We start from the raw sequence: 20,528 nt of genomic DNA, 5'->3' as shown, positions 1-20,528 counted from the left end.
ACTGTGTTGCATACGGACTGAGAGACATGAATTGCTTCTGGCGAAAGCAAGGCATCTAGTGTATTCATAGATGTTACAAGCCCTTTACATTCACGGACTTCCTTAACTTGGTTAAGATTAAATGGATCTCAAATAACACATTGTTACTTTTGTTATGTTTGTTTTTTTCTTTAAGTTTGTGCAAGTATTACAGGAATGTACAGATTTACTTAACGGAGATATCAAAAGACAGTGATGACATTTACATTGAAACTCAAAACAATTGTTTACCCTTTTTTTAGTTAGTATAGTCTAGCAAAGGAGGAGATGATGTTATGAATACAAATAGCACAGTAAAAATGCTCTAACAAGCATTTTTCTGCCCGCTTACCTCTTTTCTAAGCATTTCTTGCAGTTGTTTTCTTTGCACTTAGATCAGTGTTGGCTGTCATTATCACACGTATGTTGGAACTTAACCTTGCACTTCATTACTGACCAAAAGCAATCACTGCGAGCACAACACAAACATTCTACCTTTATAAAGAGCATCACATTTTTATTTTCCTTTCAAGCCAATAAATATACTTTCTCAGCAGTAGTGTTGCAATTGTAAATCGATGTTCTCTTAAGTCAAGGGATTCTTTTGACCTGAATTTCCTGATTTTTTTTTCCTTGGCAGTTAGAATTGTTCAGTTGCAAGGGACCTGCAGAGACCAACTGTCTGACCACTTCAGGCAAAGCCAGAAGTTAAAGCATGCTTTTGAGGGCATAAAACAAAATGCAGAAGTACCCAAATGATTAAATGCCATCTAAAACTATTGCAGTCAATCTATGACTTATATGTAAGTATTTAAAAAATAATATTGCATTATATATTTATTCAGGGGAACTTTGTCTGCTGTGGCCTTCGTATCCCTGGTGGTGACACTAGGACTTCAGTACAGGTTATTAGAAATTACAGTGCGAGTTCACATTGCTTCATACACATTGCTATGTATTCCAGCTCTCTTCTTACTTCTCATGTCACGGGGCAAGCTGCCTCACCCCCTCCTCATGTTTCCTTCTGTCGTGCACATTCTGTCTCATGTCATCGAGTTTGGTTGCATGGAGTGCTGGAGGTGCCTTGGGCCAGGAGCAGCCTTTCTTCTCTCTGGTTGTCTCAGCACAGTAGAATCACCAGTCTTGGTTGAAACCTCTGGGTTCTACTGTAATAACAATGGTAATTATAAATAGTAACCCCATAAGCACTTCCTAGTTTACTACTAATGCCTTTTGGTCATAATATATACCTTTTTTCTTAGGTGAATTAAAACATGTGAAGTAAAGATAAAAATCCCAGAGTACTTAGACACAATTAAAAAATAAATTGGATCTCAGGAGAAACAGTGTGTGCTGGAGTCACTTTAAAGAGAAGGAAAGTGGGTAGAAATGCTGTGTTGCTGTCTGCATGGAAAACATGTCAAATATGCATGAAACTCTCGGCCGGGGGGGGGGGGAGGTTGAGAAATGGAATGCCTTTTTTTACCAGCTAAAAGAGACTGTTTGCTTTCAGCCTCACCTCTAATCCCGATAAAAGAGTTTATTGAGCTCAGATGCTTTTCAAAGAGAACTGAAGGGCATGCTCTAATTTTATTTTTAGAGAAAGTTGAAATGACAAAGTTGCCTTCATGTTCACAGTGCCGCCTCAGAGTTGGAAAGAAAGCAGGAACAAAGCTGAAAAACCCACCCTGCCTGCTCGCTCTGCCTGGCCCAGGCACAGGGTGTTTGGGTTAATTGAGTCTGTGCTCCCATGCCCTCAGGGACAGCTGCACAGGAGAGCACAGGGCGCTGGGACTCCCACAGTGTGCCCCGAGAGCGGCCAGCTGTGTGGGGCAGAGATTGGCCACCAGCTTCTACAGGAGGGAGCCATGGCTGAGGGGGGACTGCACAGTTTCCCACTGCATCTGGAACAAGGAGTTTCTCTTACAAACGCCACCACAACTACTGCTCCACGTCCTGTTTCAGCCTCTGCTTCATCACTCCTCTTGCATAGAATCATAGAATCCTTAAAGTTGGAAGAGACCTTTAAAGACCATCTACTCCAACTCCCCTGCACTGAACAGGACATCCCTGGCCTTGAAAGTCTCCAGGGATGGGGCATACAATGCATCTCTGGGCAACTTGTGCCAGTGCCTCACCACCCTCACTGTAAAAGACTTTTTCCTTATATCCAACTTACATCTCCCCTCTTTAAGCCTGAAGCCATTTCCCCTTGTTCTACCCTGCTAAAGAGCCTGTCCCCTTCTTTCCTGTAGCTCCCCTTTAGATACTGACAGGCCGCTCTCAAGCCACCTTGCAGCCTTCTCTTCTCCATGCTGCACAGCCCCAGCTCTCTCATCTTGACCTCATAGAAGAGGTGTTCCATCCCTGGAATGACCAGCTCCGACAGCACCATGTCTCTCCTGTACTGAGGACTCCACATCTGGATGCAGTGCTCCAGGTGAGGCCTCACAGTGCAGAGCAGAGGGGCAGGATCACCTCCCTGACCTGGTGGCCGTGCTTCTTTTGGTGCAGCCCAGGTTACAGTTGGCTTTCTGGGCTGCAAGGGCACAATGCTGGCTCATGTCCAGCTGCCATCCACCAGTACCCCCAGGTCTTTTCGGCAGAGCTGCACTCAATCCTGTCATCCCCCAACTTGTATTGATAGTGAGGGTTGCCTTGACCCAGGTACAAGATTTGTTGAACCTCTTGAGGTTCACCTGGGCCCATAGCATGGCCTGCTTCTGAGGAAGTCCATTTGAATATCCTAGAGAAGCTTACATACCTTTAAAACAATTTGTCCATCTCTCTGTGAGCAATTGTTTAAAGTTCCACAGGTCAGAAAAGGTGAAGTCCCATGGCAGTCATTTTCTAGGAACTCTCTTGTAATGTGTGCCTGCTGAATGTGCCTGGGAAGAGCTGTGTGCTGGCACAGCACGTGTTTTGAAGCAGCACTGAGTGGCATCAGGCTGCATTCATGCAGCATAGAGTCTTGTGCATGTCCTGTGGGAATATGTGCGGTTGTACAGGGAGATCAAGGGATGGCGTGCAGAAATTCCTCGCATTCAGTGGATTGGGACCTGTGGTGCTGACCACAGAGGCAGGGAGCAAAGCCTGCTGCTTATCTCCTCTCCTTAGTGTGCCGTGCTGGAGAGTTGAGTGCTTATCCATTGCATAAATTATTTCTGATCATTTTTCCTAGTTTTTCCTAGTATACTTGTAATTAAGAGAGGGTGGAGAAGTGTTGATTTAATAAGCTTGATTATTTATCAGCTAATAAGTTGTAATAGGAAGTGTCGTTACTCTCTTATAGTGTACACTGATTACCTATTCTGACACTGGTTTTTGTCCAGCATTAACAACTTTTGAAACATCTCTTTTGCTTCTAATGGGTTTTCAGCCTCTTCGTTCAGTTTGTCAGTGCGGTAAATTCACCTTTTCATACAGCAAGTTCCACCCCTGTATTATGCATGAGTCTTTCTTCTTTTTCAAGGCCCCCAGGTCTCCAGGTCCATAAATATTCCATGAATAGAAACCCCCTTATGTTTTCCCTCTGGATTGGAGGTGGTTGGGAAAGAGGAGAGGTTACAGACATAAGGGGAGGGGGCAAGTGCTTGGCAATCCTTCAGCTAATTCTTGTTTAAAAAATAATTATTATAAATAAATAAAATGTTTGTGTCTCTTCTTTCTTTTCCCTCTACTTACTGCATGTTCGGGCTGCTGCTTACACTGGAGTGGGGCAAGAAACTATTTTACGGTTCATTTGCTGACATGTCTGTGTATCCATAGGATGTTTTTTTTTGTCTTCATGTAGTTCAGCTGTTACCCAGCTTTTGTAACTCTTCACTTCCTATTGCCAGAGCAGCACCTGCTGGCTAGAACTGATATAATTGCCATCTTTAGCAAATAAATTATTTCCTTAATTGCATATTTATTTGGGGTGTTGCTGTATCTATTTCTTTCCTTAGGTTGAAGCAGTTGTGCTGACTGCAAGTACAGAGAAATTGCCATCGTACCTTGAAGGAGAGTCTCGTGTTTGTGCAGGAAGAATGGAGCAGACTGCGGAGACAGGGCTAGAAACATGGCTGTGCTCTTCTTCCTTGGGAAATAAGCTTTTGCTCCTAGACTTTTTACCTCGGTTCCAATGCCAAAACTGAGGATCTTTGAGGTTCATCTCTGTTCCTTGACATATGTGAGCCAGTTTTCCAAATGACCACATGATCTGATGCCACACAATCTGCTCAGTAAATGCCATTAGCTGGAAGAGGAGTACTGGAGCTCCTGGACAGCAATGGTTCCATCAGCGTAGGGAATTCCTGTCCTTATTCAGATGCAGTCAGTACTGAGTTATCAGTGTAATTCTGATATGAATGCCTTAATACTTGCTAGGGGAGGGAAAACGAGGGATAACTTCTTTAATAATTTTTTTTAAGCCATATTGTGGATTTCTACTAAAATGACCATTACATACAAAAATGGTAAACAAATACACAGAATTAAGTGGTGTAGTGTCAGCCAACACCCAGCTGAGACGGATCCACCAGATATTCTCTAAGAAAGCTGGATTTAGGCTATCTGTGGACACTTTGTAAACTGGCACAGTGTGGTGCAATGCACAGATGAAATATTGCTAAGAAACATTTCTCAGAAGCGAATGATGAAGAAAGTCTTTATCCAGTGTGATTGCCTACCACCTACAGAAAGGGAGGAGGAGAGGGGAGACTTTTTGGTTAGACTGGGACTGCTTGGGCCAGGAGCAGAACCTTGCCAAGCTGGCTCAGGAACTACATTGTTTTAAGGTCTTTGGTGTAAAACAGTGATTCTTATGTCGCATTTTTGAGGATTCTGTTTCTTAGGCTGGTGGGGATCTGGCAGTGGGATCATGCTGGGTGCTGTGTAAATGCACCCCAAGCCCTACCAGCTTTCCAAACTGCACAGGGAAGGGCATGAAGAAGTTATGTGGTTTGTACAGTGCAATGGGAGAAAGTCTGTGGCACAGTCAAAGGCTTGGGGTAGATCTGCCTTTTTCTGCTTGCCTCTGTTGTCTGCATAAGTCATCTGGGGACAAGATAAGGCTGTAATGACAACAAACAGATGATAATTGGACCTCTAAGTAGGAGATGAACGTGAGCAAGTATTGGCTCCGTACGTGGTCTTTGTTGTGACGGGTGCTGTCCAGCTAAGTAACACAGAATTTGCTCTGAAGATCGACTGTGTTTAGAAAGGCAAACTTTTGGCCGTGCCGTGTGTCACCACGTTCCTCAGGGTTCCGCCGGCTGGTGGTAACCGCTTCCTGTTTTTCCCTTTGCTGGAAACCTCAAATTTCACCAGCCAGCTCTGCGTATCTCAAAGTGTGCACGGCTAACCCCAGCCACCTTGAGCTGAATGTGCAATTTCTTAACAGAGTCAGGTGGATGGTATTTACGTAGGTCACTCCGAAAGTAGTGCCTCCAGTTTGTTCCATGGAAACTGCAGCAGACACAAAGAGCACAATAACACTGTTTGATAGAGGAAAATCTCAGCTACAAAACAGTGTTTTTCAACATGGCCACCACCGTCAGCCAATTTGTGCCAGGTGAGCCTTGTTCTTCCTTGCTTTGCCTGGTGCTGCCCTGACCTCTGATAAACTCCAGGGAAGCTCAGGGCTGGGGGGAATTTGCTCCTAGCTGAATGCCTGGTGTTTTGAGTTGGGGATAATTTCCAGAGCCACCTTCTGTCTGCTGATGAGCGAGTGAGTTTGTGACATCTGATGAGGAGGAAAAGGAGTTGTGGAAAGGATTAACAGGGAAGGAAGGGGGAATTTTAAAACAGTTCTGGCAGCCCCATTTACTTAGGAGATCCTGTGAGATCTGTGTCCAGTACTATCTTCACAGCTCGGGCCTGATGGAGTTCCTGGGAGGAGAACCCACATGTGCTGCCTGGGGGAGCTGAGCCTCCTGCTGTTCCCAGAGTGGTTTCAGTACCAACTTTAGTTATTCTCTGAGCAGTTGCCCAAACAGGTTTCACTCTGTGGAGACGGTGGAGCCCAGGCAGCTGAGATTCCATCTGTTTGAATGTAAACCAGTTTCCACGCTCCTCTTGCTGTGTGCCCTGTGGCTGCTTTTCAGATGTTGATCTCTGGCTGTCCCAGCAGCTCCTCAGACTGCAATCCGAGTGACAATATGCATGGTTAGTTGGACCCAAAGGTTACATTCTTGCTTGTAAAGGAGGGGGTTACATTGCCATGCACTGTAACTGGGGTGAAAATGCTTTCCAGCAAAACCTGGATCAGAAAAAACCAAGCCCGTGCGGACCAAGAGGCTCTTCATCAGCATCTTTGTTTTCAAGCACTTTATATTGCAATCTTTTATTCTTCTCTTCCCCAGATTTTATTGTGTTTATTCTGAAGTGACTGCATGATTTATTTTTATTTTTTTTGTGCCTAATTTCAAATCTTGTGGCTTTATAAATCCCAGTCTGCCTCTACTTTGGGTAAAGGTCAATCCATTTCATAAACCTCTGCAATTCCTCATCTCGCATGGAAACTAAACATAGAAACTCTGTCACCAAGAGAACTTTCCAGACAGTTAAGATGATCAGAATCTGGAATTCATAGCTTTAACTCGGATCTTTCTGTGCCAGTCCAAGAAAGCACAGGTGTTGTTGAGGCAGACAAGGAAGCTGTCAGCTCACATGTATGTTTTAGCGCAGCTTTGCAGGGAGCTGTCCCTGAGTGCAGGTTAGCAGGCTCCTCCTGTCACCCACAGTGCTCTCCTGGTGGGGCTCTATCAGAAACTGCTGGCTGTGCCAAAAGGTGCTGTGGTTTTGCAGCAGCCAAGGAGCAGGATAAGACTTGCCAACTACTTTTATGCTTGTGCCTGACTCCAGACGTAAAACAAAGGCAGTTCTGGCTGCCTTATTGAGAATGTTGCTTTGTATTTTTTCTCCCTTTTTGTCCTGGTTTCTAACAAGGCGACTGCACAGTCGCAGAGGCAGTCTGTGACTGTCCAAGGATCTGCAGGCTTTTTTTGTTGTGTGGCTTACAGCTGAGAAAAAGGAATTGTGTGCAGGAATTCAGTCCTTTTTCCCCACCCCCTCTAGACTCTTCCATTCCCTCTTTCATGAAGGGAAGGCCAGGTAGGAGATTTCAGCAGTTGTATAATCTTTAATTTTTTAATTGAAACCAAGGAGGTGGAGGTGGCAGGAATCTGACTAAATTGGCACACCAGCCTTCTCAGTTCTCATACATCCTTTCCCCTTGGATCATCATCAGCCAGCACCGTTCCATTGCTTGCAGCCGGGGCCGTGGCTCCCAACCCAGGGCTGAGAGCAGCCATAAATCACGCCCACCACTGTGGCTGGGAAGAAGGATGTTTTCAGAGAGCTTGGAGCTTGTAATGCAGATGAACGCTCCATCTCCCAGGAATGCTGAGGAGTGGGCAGGGAGGCAGAGCTGGTTGCATTCAGGGCCAGCTGTTTGTGGCTCTCTTTTGTTAGGTCCCAGCCAGGTCTCCCCTAGGTCACACATTTGCACTCATTTTGAATAACGTAGAACCCTTCAGAGGCTGCGTTGCCAGCGGGGGCTGGGGGAAGAGGGAATGCATTCTGGGCTTGGGAAAACAAAGGGTGGCAGAGATGAAGCTGTTTGAGTGCTGTAGATGAAGGTCAGAGGTCTCCTGCGACCTTGCACTGCCTTCATGCCCTTTTGGAGGCAGCTGACTGTGATGATTTCCCTGCTGGAGGGATCGCTGCCATCTGCAGAGGTTCCAGCAGCACTTAAACACCTGTGCGTGTGCTGCTGACATTTCATTAGGACAAGTAATGAGGCTGCAGATTAAACAGCTACCTTTCTGCCTAGCCAGGAGAAAAAACAGCAGTGGGAAGGAGAGCGTGGCACGTCTCAAGGCTTATAAACTCACATGCAAAGTAAAGCATGCTCCCATCAGCTCTGCTGGGAACGGACCCAGCAGCGCCGAGTCCTTGCCCTGCTGCGGTGGCCGTGGGCTGGAAGCTGGTTTCCAGGATTAGCAGTTTTTACAGCTGTAGCACAACTCCCTTGCGTCAGTCTCAGGTTCTTCCTAGAAGGATTAAAAAATTCAATAAAGATTCCCTGGGATAAGTGCCCACGTCTGGGCAAAAACTTACTCTGTAACCTCTTCCTGATAGATTCTCCTATGTGCTGAGATCCAGAGCTCCGTGTTGCCAGATCACATCTCACTGTAGCACACAGAGGCTGGGAAGGAAAGCCTGCATCACTCTGGGCTCAGAAAAATGCTGCTCAGTGCTGACTCTGGGCAGGGCTGCTCTTAGCCGGCGAGCCAAAGTGCGTGGAGGCAAGGTCAGAATGTGGGAGCTCCCTGCATCTAAACTCAGCACGTGAAATCCTAGGGGATGAGAAGTACAGCTCTGCTTATTTCAGAGAATTACGTGTCCTGAAGTTTCTTATGCAACAGTACTCCTGTAATACAGACATACTCTTTTTCAAACCTAATAAATACCAGACTCTGTGCTGCAAAACAAACAAAACCCATGATTGGTTTTAGGAACATCCTTTGGAAAAAGGTGTCTTGCAACAGTCTGCACCTCCAAATCTAAATCCTTTTGTGCTTGTATAGGAAAGAGTAGGCTTATCCTAATGGGGTCTTGGGAGGGGTGGAAGGAGGCAGGTGTCCATGTGCACCTCCAGCATGCCTGAAACCAATGCACAACCTTTGTCTGAGCGCTTTTTCACAGCAAAGAAGTGTTGGAAATATCCAAATAATTGATCAGGACGGTATCTCTGATAAAAGCAGATTTTATTCGCAATTGCAATGGCGGGCGTCCTGCAAGCAGGCGCGCCGCAGAAAGCAGTGTTCCATCTTTTATGCCCTATTACCCGACACTTATCTTTTCCTCCCCTGGTTCCTCATTGGCTGAGTACTTCAGGTTCACAATCTTCTCAACTAAACATAAAGATACTGGTTGAACATAAATTGTTGCTAGCTAAGCATGTATATTGCTAATTAATTAACTTCTAACTCTTGCTTACTCAGCACCTGGTCATTATTTCTGGACACCTGTTGATTCTTGGATAAAGATAAGTGTGGAAGGAGGATAGAGGGAAGCATCCTGAGGTCTGCCTGTTGTATCCCTCCCCCAATCCTAGAGTGAGACAATTTGGCCTTGTGTGGAGGCCCTGGCTTCTTTGATATTTGATAAACTGGCTATTCTTTTGCTGAGGGCCTCTTAGCAAAACAGAATAACCTTACAATATGCTTTTAGTCTAAAATACAGAAGCTGTGGTCTTGGTACTTATTAATTACTTCATCTACTTACTAAGCATGCATCAATATCTGAAGGATTGTTGATGAAAACAATCAGAGACCCCCCTTTCAATGAAATAAAGAGAACCCCAGAAAGAGTTATTAGTATCAATAAAGAGACCACGAAATAAAGTACGAATCTTGTTAGTTCTATATGCAGAAGCAACATTCAATTCCTACAGAAGGCAGCTGTCACTTTGCTGTTGCTTTGAGCTTTGCTGAAATATGAGCTACTGAGTTGTACCAATGTTCAGAAAAATGATGTCTCTTTGTTTACACAGTAGCATATAAACGTGCTGCCCTATCCAGGCAGGTGGCCTGCTCATGTACTGCAGGGCTCAGCTTGAGATGTTAGAGATGTCCTGGTGGAGACACCTTCTGAAATTCTAGGGGGTGCTAAAATTATACTCCTCTTATACAGCTGAAGTGGGCTTCCATAACCACTCCATCTTCAGGAGCTGACATCCCTTTGTTAGTAAGAACAACCTCTTATTCTTGAACTTGACAAACAGCGGAAGAAAAGCTTAATTTGAATGGAGCTGATGGGGCTAGGGGAGAACCCAGGATGATGCTCCAACTGCTTTGCTGAGGGAAATCATTGTGAAGTTCATTGTAATTTGGTGCTACAAAATGTCATAAATCATGTTGGTTTTTTTCCTTTTTTTTGTTGTTGGCCATTATAGGAGCTTGTGGTAACAGAGAATTCTGCTTGCAGATGCCTGAAATCAAAGACAGGAGGAAAACGGGCATAGGAAGGGGAAATGCTGCTGCTGTAGCTGTGCAACAGGGCAAAGAGCTGGGACCCCTGTGCTCTGTCAGCCTGGCTCGACCACTTCCTCTTCGTTCAAACCAAACCTTGTAGTCCTCCCATTCTTAGAACAAAACTATTTTCTCAATCCTAAGATGTGCTTGAGAAGAAGAAACATGTTAGTACTATTTTTACCAGCTTTTTCTGTAAATATTATTGTTCTTTCTGAAGTAAGCAGCTCTGTAATGCAGTAGCAATCTGAGATGAGCCCTGCCCTCGGAACAAGCTGCGCTGAACCCAGGGTGGGATTGCTGATCAAGAGCCCCTGCTTCAGTAACAGCAGGCTGATGGTCCTGTTTGCTTTGTGGGAAGACAACGATGACAATTCCAGTCTACTGAAACACTGTGTTGGTTTCAGAGACCAGACAGAACAGCCAGTGTATCACAGGGGCATGGGGCACCCGTAGGCTTTCTTCGCAGTTCTGGAAAGTACTTCTTGGTGTTCAGTGAAACAAATATCCAATATTGCATGGATAAGCAATTCTGTTTTAAAACAAAGCGCTGCCTTTATTGCCTATTAATGTTTTGACATCTGTTTATTATTTTTCATTTTGCTAAGTCTGAGAACTCTCAAAGTGGAACACTGAATACATTTTAAATGTACAGAGGGGAGAAAACTGTAATTTCATCCGTGTCCAATGAAAAATGAACTTGGTTCATATGGTAAGAGAAAATGAAAAGTCTGTAGCAACAATTAAAAGGAATCGGTGTAGTTTCATTCCACACAAACCTTTTTATGATCAATGTGAAAAAAAACGTAGCATTTACCATATGGTTTTAACTTCAATGAAATGTTAGCTTATTTTAGAAGCAGCAAAAGTTGTCAAGGCATTTAAGAAATGTTTGTGTTAGTGGAACTGGTTCTCCTCCTCTTCAGATCACAGAAGGGTTGTTGGGGTGATGTCGCACGAGGTCCCAAGTGGTGATGCCTTTTGAGTCTGAGCTACAAAATAACCATGGAGTTCTGTCATTCCATGCCCAAGGCTTTGAAGCAGAACCCCATTCAGCAGCTGAAGCAAGGAGCCCTGTTGTCTCACTACACCCAGCCAAGCCCTGGGTGTGCAGGAAGGGTTACCTACCCCCAGGAAATTCCTCATAGGAGAGGATGCTGGCAAGGTCTTGCTCCCTTGTAGCATAGCTGGCTGACTCACAGATGTGGATGTGAGGGCTTGCGTTGGGAGTTAGGATTTGAGAAGCTCAAAAAGGGTTCAAAACAGTATCGTGCTGCAGTGTTTTTTTTCTGATATGCTGTAATTATTAAGCTCAGAACCTAAGCAGAGAAGAAGTTCTCAGTGGAGATGTGTGATGTTTTTGTCATCTCTTTTACAACTGCCTTTGTCTGCTTTTTGTTTCCTCACCACTCCTGCTGCATCTGTCAGCCTGGGAGAGCTTACACCATCTCCTTGGCAATGCCACATACCTCTAATCTTAATGCCTATTACTGTCTGCCTCTGGGATCTCATATAGGTTTCTCTAATATGCTGCGGAAGGTGGCCAGCAACAATCTCTCTTCTTTATACCTCTGCAGCTCTCTCTAATCCTGCAGAAGTGCTCGCTTGTAAAGATAAAGGCACATTTATCCTCCTTAATGAGGCAGCAGGTCTGGAACTGCAGATCAGAGCTGAGTTATGTCAGCAGAACCACACAGTGACTAAAATATTATTGCTGATAAAGACCGAGTGGCACTGAAGGAGCATCTGCGCTTCACCTACCTGTAATCTGTCCTGAGTTGCTCAAGTTGTTTGCTTATAAATTGTGTTTAGATTAACAAAGAAACCAAGAAAATATGTCTTTTGCCTGCAGTTTCTAGGAGTGCTATGTGGGCTGGTGGTGAGAGGAGGAAGTCTTCACACTGAGGAGGAGAGTCATAGCTGGCCCCAGAGAGCATAGTCCCAGTAAAGCAAAAAGGCATGTGTGTATGGTTGCGGTAAACAGTTGGTGTTGTTTGGAGCAGAAATGAGGGTTATTGTGAGTTACTGCAGCTGCCGGGGCTGAGGGCTGACTGTTCCTCTATAAAATCATTAAGATTTTTGCTGTGTAATGGGACAAAAAAGTCAGGCTAGCTTGTGTTAAATAAATATTACAGACTGCGAAAAGAGCCTCAGTAGGTAAAATAAAGGTGCAGAATAAAAGTGTTTTGAAGATTACTCGTTTTTCCTGTCTTTTTATCCCTCTCTTACTAAAGTGTTTTTTTTTTTTGTCCTGGTGATTATCTGCTCTTGAAATTTGCTTCAGGCTTATCACAGCTAAGAATTAAGGGGCTCAATAGGAATCAAGTTCCTAAAACTTCTTAGCTGAAGTCAATGAGATCTGAAGGCAGAGCCAGGCCTTTGTGCCCCTGAGCCACCGAAGTGATCCACCTGTGTCAAGTGTGTGCAGAGCCAGTCCTAGGTGGGCAGCTGCTGCAAGCCTGGCAGGTGGCTTATCCCGTCTACAGTGCACTAAGAGTTTCTTTTTTAATTCCAGTTTTTATATTAACTCACCTGCACTTACCACACTGCTGCTAATGATGAAAACTAACTCATAGCAGAGGCTGCACTTGAGTAGTAGTATTCATTAGATAAGGTTTGCTCTCTAGAATAAAGATTGGGTCTGATTTTGTTTGAAGTGCTTTTAGCTCCTGTTATCAAGCTAGCTGAAGTTGCATATCTTTGAACTAATTTTACTCTTTTCTTTTTTATGCTTCCATGATGTCTCCCAACTTGAACCTGTTCCACCATTTGATGTATTTTAGGTAAGCATACATACTCTAAGGGAGTATTGCTATATTGTGTGTTCTTGTGTGTTTTGTGGTTTTCTTTCTTCATTTTATTCTCTTTCTCTCCCCTTTTGTACATCATAAAGCATTCTCTGACTGTTCCTCCAGCAGCAGGAAAGCTGTGTTTGGCATCTATCACATGGCAGTACTGCTGCCTGAGCTTTGAGGCAGCACCCTCAACTCCAGGTCTGCACAAGATGAGTTTGTCTTACCTAGAATTCCGGTTTTGTCATTTGTTTTCCCCTTTCCTTTTTTTGGTATCTACAAACTGTGAAGGGTATATTGGCATCCACTGAGAGTGTTAGTACAGCCACACAGTTGAGGCAGGTTAAGCAGTTGATATGGGTGTGGGAACTGCCTTAGGTACCTTTAACTTACTGGTGATATCAGCTGTAGTGATCAGTGTGCAACTTTTTGATGGAATTTTTTTGAAAATATAGAAAGCATTCTGAAATACATACTAGGACAGTATTTTACTCTTACACGACATAATAGAATAGATGTTGACTTTAGTGGAGCTGCAGTGGATTTGCAGTGATAGAAATGAGGCACAATTTGGATTGAAGAATATGGTTGCAGGAACGGTCTTTCCTTCATGAGTATTTGTGTGAGAAATATCACTTTACATGCAGGTATAGAACGTCTGCGGGCATAATGTGGGATCTCATCTGCTTTACAAAACAGTAAGTATAGAGGACAGTCTGCTTGTCAAATTTGCTGTATAGGTAGCGGATACCTTATGGAGCTAATCATAAAATGATAGACTGTTGGGGTTGGAAGGAACATTAAAGGTCATCCAGTTACAACCTCTGTTGTGAGTAGGGTTGCCCCCCCACCAGCTCAGGCTGCCCAGGCCATCCAACCTGGCCTTGAGCACCTCCAGGGATGGGGCACCCACAGGTTCTCTGGGCAGCCTCTGCTGGGGCCTCACCACCGTTTGAGTAAAGAATTTCCTCCTAACATCTAATCTAGATCTCCCCTCCTTTATTTAAACCATTCCCCCTTGTCCTATCACTATCAGCCCATGTAGAAAGTCAGTCTCCCTTCTGCCTATAAGCTCCCCTCTAGTACTGGAAGGCCACAATGAAGTCTCCCCACAGCCTTCTCTTCTTCACACTGAACAAACCCACCTCCCTCAGCCTTTCTTCACAGGAGGGGTGCTCCAGCCCTGTTATCATCTTCATCGTCCTCCTCTGGACCCGCTTGATCAGCTCTGCATCCCTCCTGTGCTGTGTGCCCCAGGCCTGGACACGGTAGTCCAGATGGAGTCTCACAAAGGGCAGAGCAGAGGGGGACAGTACCCTCCCTCACCCATGGCCACCCCTCTTTTGATGTAGTCCAGGATACAAATGGCTTTCTGGGCTTCAAGCACATACTGTTAGCTCTCATCGAGCTTTTTGAACTCCCAAGTCCTTCTCCTTAGGGTTGTTCTCAATGAGTTCTTTTCCAAGTCTGTACAGATATTTGGGATTGCCATGACCCAAGTGCTGCACCTTGCACTTGGCCTTGTTAAAATCTCATTAGGTTCATTTGGGCCCATTTCTCAAGTTTGTCAGATCCCATAGGATGGCATCTCTTCCTTCTATTGTATCAAATGCACTAGTCAGCTTGGTATCATCTGCAAACTTGCTGAGAGTGCACTCAATCCCACTATTGAGGTCATTGTTAAAGATATTGAAGAGCACCGGTCCCAAGACAGACCTCTGGGGGACACCACTTGTGACCAGCTTCCACCTCAGCATGGAGCCATTGACCACAACCGTCTGGCTGTGGCCATCGAAACAATTCCTTTTCCACTGAATAGTCCATCCTTCAAATACGTATTTTTTCAGTTCAGAGATAACTCTGAGATCTGTGCACAGCAAACTAGCTGCTTACTGTGCTGATTGCATTAGGCTGTATGATGAGGAAAAGGCAAAAAGGAAAATATTCCCAAAGGGGCCAGATTCCCAACCCCAAATGCTGCCTTTGTGAGCAAATGAAGACAGACCAGCTAAGAAATCCCGTCCAAGAACCCCAGTTCCTCTGTAGCAGCTGCTGGCAGAAGCAGATGGCAAAGCTGCCCCAGGCCCAGCTGCCATCTTCCCAGGGGGAGGCCAGGGTGGTGTGGGGAGCAGTGCAGAGCTCAGCTTCAGGGGACGCGCAGCTGGCTGTGTCCTCGTGCAGGAGAAGTGGGGTACTCTGCTTCTGTGCAGCGTGTGCTGGGCAACTGAGCAGGAGCTGCCCACTAGCTGCCTGCTCAGAAACGAATCCTTGAGTGGCCCTGTGAACGCCTCTGTGGCTCTTCTCCAAGGTAGTTGTTCCAAGCAAAAAAAGTTTTCGGAAGTAGGCACAGCACTAAACACATCTGTCTTGCTGTGCTGAGAGAAACAGCAAAAGCAGAAGGGCTTTGTCTTCACCACAGAGAGCTTGCCAACTGGGCCCCCAGCACATCACATGCATGGAAAATATATCGCTAACCACGTATATTTACGCAGTGCTTCTGCAGGGACTGTACTTGCCTCAGCAAAGCTAAATGCGTTGTCACTTGCCATCATATCGTTTCCTCCCTGAGCAGGAGCGGCAGATTCTGCTCACTTGTCTCAGCCATCCAAATCCCATAGTCTCTGTTCCCCACCTACAGCAGAGGTGACATGCCTGATTGAATTTTTGTCCCCACATGTTCTCGTGGTGTTAAGCTACCAAGATTTCATTAACAGCCCTTCCTTGACAGCACCCATTTATTACCTGTTGTTCTTTGTTCTTGTAGAAGACCTCTTGGAGGCCCATCTCAGAGGCTGTCAAGCAGGAAGGCTGTTGGGTGACAATATGTTGGCTGCTTGTGAGCATAGGGAGAGAAAGGAGGATCCAGCATAGGTTGGCACCTTCTGTCACCTGGTTCACACTGCTCTATGGCAGCCGGTCTGAGTACTCATGGTGCCAGCTGCACTAGAAATCAGTGCCAGAGGGAACGGAAAAAGAGTGATGGCACCTATTAGTTGGGGTGGTTAGAAAGAGCTTTACATTACTAAAGAAAAGATATTTCCTTTTAAAAGAACAGAATAATCTTATCGCTGCCCGTTCCACATGTGGAGCAGCTGTGAGGAGGTGAGTGCAGGACCGCAAGGGACCGGACAAAGGGAACCAGCCGAGCCTGACCCCGTCCTGGCTCCCATAGCCCTCTGCTAAGGGCTGTGTGTTGCAGACAGCAGGCAGAACATCTGGGCAGGAGACAGCTCTGAATGGAGCTGTGCATCATTTATGCTGTAGTAGCGCTGAAAAGACTTGATTATGTTATCTCTGTGCTGTGCTAGGTTCAGAACAAACCATATAATTAATGCCTGCCTCCACTTAAGCCTGTCATCTCATTCATGGGGGAGACAAACGGGCAGGGGCTGGGATGAAAAGAGGCAACATGCAGACAGCAGCAGCAACTGCTTGCAGCTCAGTCCTTGCAGCTCAAGTGCTTGGGGAAGCATGATCTGAGAATTAATGGGCTTAAATTTCAGCCACAGAAGGCTGGTATTAGAAAAAATGGTGAGCTTAGTCAGATGCTGCAGTGGGTTTCTTGAGAATGTGCGTGGGGAATTTGCTCAAAGTTTAAGGACTAGTGGGGCAAACGTTTACCAAAAAGGTCTCTGTAGTGAATCTCTTGGGAACAAGGCCTCATCAGACCTTCAAGGACTCTCTAAGCTCTCCTCCTGACTTCTGTTGTAAATCTTTTTCCCCAGCCACTTCCATTTGTGCAAAAAGACAAAATGTACTCCTGAGAGATGAAACAGCATCTCTCTGTAACCCAGTCTTTCCAGCTTCGGAGACAAAGCGGCATCTCCTGTGAGCCTGGCCGCTCTGGTGACTGGAATCCATCTCCTCTAATTTTCCAGGGCAGGAGTCAATGCCAAGCATTTGCTTTGAACAAAATATATTTCCTCAGGCTCCAAGACTCCTGATTACCTGGTGGAGCAGAAGCAGGATTACATTATCAAGGTGTTACCTTGTCTTTAAAACCCTCTCATTGCATTTCCCCACTGTGGCCTGGTTCCTTCTGTGGGTGACTGTGACACTTCACAAAGCTGATGGGGAGGGGAAAGCAAATGGAGATTTGATGACATGTATTTCCCTTTGAGTGCCACACACTTAGGGAGATAAACATTTTGCTTTGCAATTAGGGAATGTACTCTAATCTGCAGCAATTTTTGCTCTATTAATAACCCATTAGTCGCCTGTAGCACATTCTCTATACATAAGCACAAATTTGTAAACTTTCCCTCGCTGTTTCACGTGAACCAAAATAAATGATGGCAAGAGGGATGGGAATGGAAGCTTCTGTAGAAAAGGTGAAATCTGTCCACTAGATCCCAAGAAGCAGCCTTGCTAGTCACAGCCTCACATAGCAGCATTGTCATTTCCACTGCACATCACCTCACACACTGCAGATCTCATGGCCCCTAAGCCCGCATGCTCTTAAATACCTTGCCTGGGCTTTTATAAATGGTGTGCAGAAAAGAGGCAGAGGTTACAATAGCTATGCTGCTGATTGCACTGTCATTGTGTGCCATTAGTCTCTGCCTGGCTTGGAGCCTTCCAGGTGAGCACCCTGCCATTGCTCTGCACCTGCCACAGCTGTAGCTGCATTGCTGCATCGCGGGCAGTCTGTGGCCTGGGCTGTGCTCCTTGTGAGCAGGAGAAAGGTGAGACTGCTGGTGAGCAGGGCAAGGACAGGGGCCACTGAAGTGTGTATACACCTGTGGACATTCAACGGTCTGGGAATTGTCCGCTGTAACCAGATTCTGCAGAACAATTGATCAAGATAAACTATTGAGTTTTTCAGCTGGGGCAATCACACTGATCTTCCCTTCTATTTTTCCCTACTGTGAGAGACACTTGCAGTGGCAGTCTGCGACTTGCATGTTGAGGCTGTGTCTGGTCCAAGCACACAGGAAGATTTCCTTTACCTGAAGTTGTGTGGCTGCATCAGCTCTGCCCAGGCTGCTGATGGGCAGCAGCTTGGTCCTGGCAACCAAGAGGCCCCGGACCTCCGCTGCTGAACACAGTGGAGTGGGCTGTGCTGTAACTGAGGAGGCAGCCCAGGGTGTCTTGTAGTCCTTACACAGATTCTCTTATCTGATGACATCGCCTGTTGTCTGTCTATAGACAGTTCATTGAGAATTTTGGTGATGTTAGCTCACAGGTTTCTGCAGAGCTTGTATCTGATTGTTGACGGAATGCAGGCTTTCCCTGCAGTCTCCATTTGGACAACGAACAGAGACAAGTCAGCGTGCTTCCCAGGACACTGCCAGGTCTGCACAGCCTCTCTGGCTTTCCCACCAGATGTGCCTGTGCTGGGAAGTGTGGTAAAATGCACCGAGGATGGAATTCCTGCAGCAGCTGGGCTAGATATCCACATGTGGTACAGGCAGGTCAGGGCTGGGGGAAGCTATCTGCAGCCTAGCGAGATTGACCAGGATTCTAAGAGTTCGTCAGAGGGAGGTGGTAGTTGTTGGAGCAGATTCAAATGAAGATTTGAGCCAATAACATTTTTCGGTAGCTTTCTTTGTGTTCTAATATTTTGACTTTTAGTTCTGCTTTATATTTTTCCTTTTTTTTTCCTCCTGATTTTAATGGAAGAGCTCATTTCTTTTGAAGAGTTGAAATAGTATTTCTTCCATTTCTTCTATAATACCAGAATTGTCCTTCCTGCACTCTCACATTATGTGTTGTGTTTTTTTGTGTAGACAGACAGCATGAGTGTTTGAGGCAGGTCCAAATGTAAAATCGATGAAAGCTCATTGCTGTATATGTCACTGTATTAGAGCACAGCAGGAGAGAATCCAGTGGCCAGGAGCTTGCACCTAGCCTGTTATCAGGCAGCCAGCACACTCCTTGAGTTTAGAGCAGTACCTTACAGCACAAAAGGCACAGTGATGTTCTGCTAGTGCTAAGCTGCAGTTGAATTAGCTTTGCCTTAAAATGTCAATGTTTTACCATCAAGCCACAATACTATCCTTTCTTCTTTCCATCTGAAAATCAAACAGACCAGACTGGAAATCTCTTCTGTAGCGATTTGACTCGTTAAGACAGGATATCTAAACAGATCATTCGTTAATTATTATTCTTATGTGCATGTGTGATGTCTCTTGACAGTTCCTTAGGGTTGTTGGGTTGTTTTTTTCTTTCTCTTTTAGCCTTCCAGTTTATTTTCAGAAAAGTAATGTAAAGGAGAGACTTGCCCATGTTTGGATTTATTTCAATTCCTTAATTCCACATACTTTATTTCTGAGTCATGTATCTCTCCTAAGAGATGAATTTTGAAGGTTGTGAACTTTGCAGCTTACTTGGAAATCCTCTTCCCTAGGCAGCGGAGCCAGAATTTATTATCTTTCCCACAGTTTTTTCAAGAAAGAGAAAATATATTTGGTGGGGAAACTGGTTCTGGGCGGTAAGAATAGGAAGCTTAAAAAATTAAAACAGGCATAGAAGGCACTGTAGAAGCAAGGCTGAATTTTAGGTGAGTAGTCTTCTGTTTCTCTTCCGAATTCCCCAAATGCAAACAGAGTTGTTTATTCAAGATCTCTGTTCCTGGAGTCTGTTCTTTGGCATTTGGGGCATTCTTCCCAAGAAATAGGCCAGAAACACCAGCTTCAGGCACATACACTGCCCAAGGCATTCCCCATGACCAGCTCTCAGATACCCGCTGTCCCAGCTTCGGTTCTGGGTGATGACATGGTGCCTAGAAAATGGAGCATGAAGGATGAATGTCAATGACACAGCAGAAGTTGAATAAGTAGGGTAGGGGGAGGTGAGTTTTTATGTCACCATCTGCTTCCATGATCTAGAGCTGCAAAGTAAAATCATGGCTTGAGCTCTTTGCTGTAGGTTAACAAAAGCCTTTAAATAGGGTAGCTAATGGGTCAAATGTATCTTCGCTTGTAAGGTTAAGACCCACAAGTAATCGTTTGTAAGAAGGTAGGGGGTGGATTGGTCACTGGAGAGGAAAGACATTAAATTAAAAGTGGAGAAGGAGCCACATGGGACCCCTTAATAGTTTCTGAGTATTATTTTTTCTTAATGAAATGCAAGTTAATGCAATCCCGCCCTCCTGGCCTGCCAAACATCAGCTCTGGCCTTTTGAAGGTTGTCATGTCGCTACTGCCTTATAAATGACTCTGTGCACCTTCCACTCTCCGCTGCCTTCTTGTCACTTCCAGCCCCTGGTTTTTGACGTAAACAAGGGATTATGTCAGTGAGAAGCTGGGACTGTCAGGCCTTTCAGTTTTGCTTCTCACCTCGTTGCTTTCTTACAACAAAAAATAAGATACGTTTAAAGGGGGGTTGTACAGAGACCCAGTGGTGCATTAAAAAACAGGCAGCAAAAGTGGGGAGAAAACAAGTGTGGAATATGAAATATGGATGGGGATCTGGGCCTCTGGAGTTCGTGCTCAGTTAGACAGTGTTGTGCAAGGTGGACCCAAGCGAGCCTAAGCCCCAGGTTCATTTGCTGGTCATGGCTCAGAACGTGGCTTTCTGGGAAGAGTAAGTGGAACTGGGTCAGATGCAGCCCATGGGGTTCATTTTAAGAGCCGCTGTAGGAAGGCTGAAAGAACCTGAATCTCAAATACGTCTTTTTAGTAAAACCAGTAGCCAAAAGCCACCTCAGTTTTTACACTGCTACTGCCCATTGTTCATCAACAGCAGCACCTCCTGG

General features: G+C 45.3%; 1 protein-coding gene and 1 long non-coding RNA gene across 2 annotated transcripts in view; one reads left to right on the top strand and one right to left on the bottom strand.

Annotated features, from left to right (window-relative positions):
• HS6ST1 (heparan sulfate 6-O-sulfotransferase 1) overlaps window positions 1–20,528 on the top strand; it is a 170,789-nt gene that overhangs the window by 40,935 nt on the left and 109,326 nt on the right. The gene's annotated exons all lie outside the window — the stretch shown is intronic.
• LOC110397488 lies at window positions 959–2,345 on the bottom strand. The gene is made up of 2 exons (XR_002437802.1): window positions 2,293–2,345; window positions 959–1,184 (listed from the first exon to the last, which is right to left on the bottom strand). It is a non-coding gene; the product is annotated as an uncharacterized LOC110397488 (long non-coding RNA).

Source organism: Numida meleagris, chromosome 4 (genome assembly GCF_002078875.1).
Source record: "Numida meleagris isolate 19003 breed g44 Domestic line chromosome 4, NumMel1.0, whole genome shotgun sequence".
NCBI lineage: Eukaryota > Metazoa > Chordata > Aves > Galliformes > Numididae > Numida > Numida meleagris.
The sequence above is the reverse complement of the archived record's forward strand: the minus strand, read 5'-3'. Positions and strand labels throughout refer to the sequence as shown.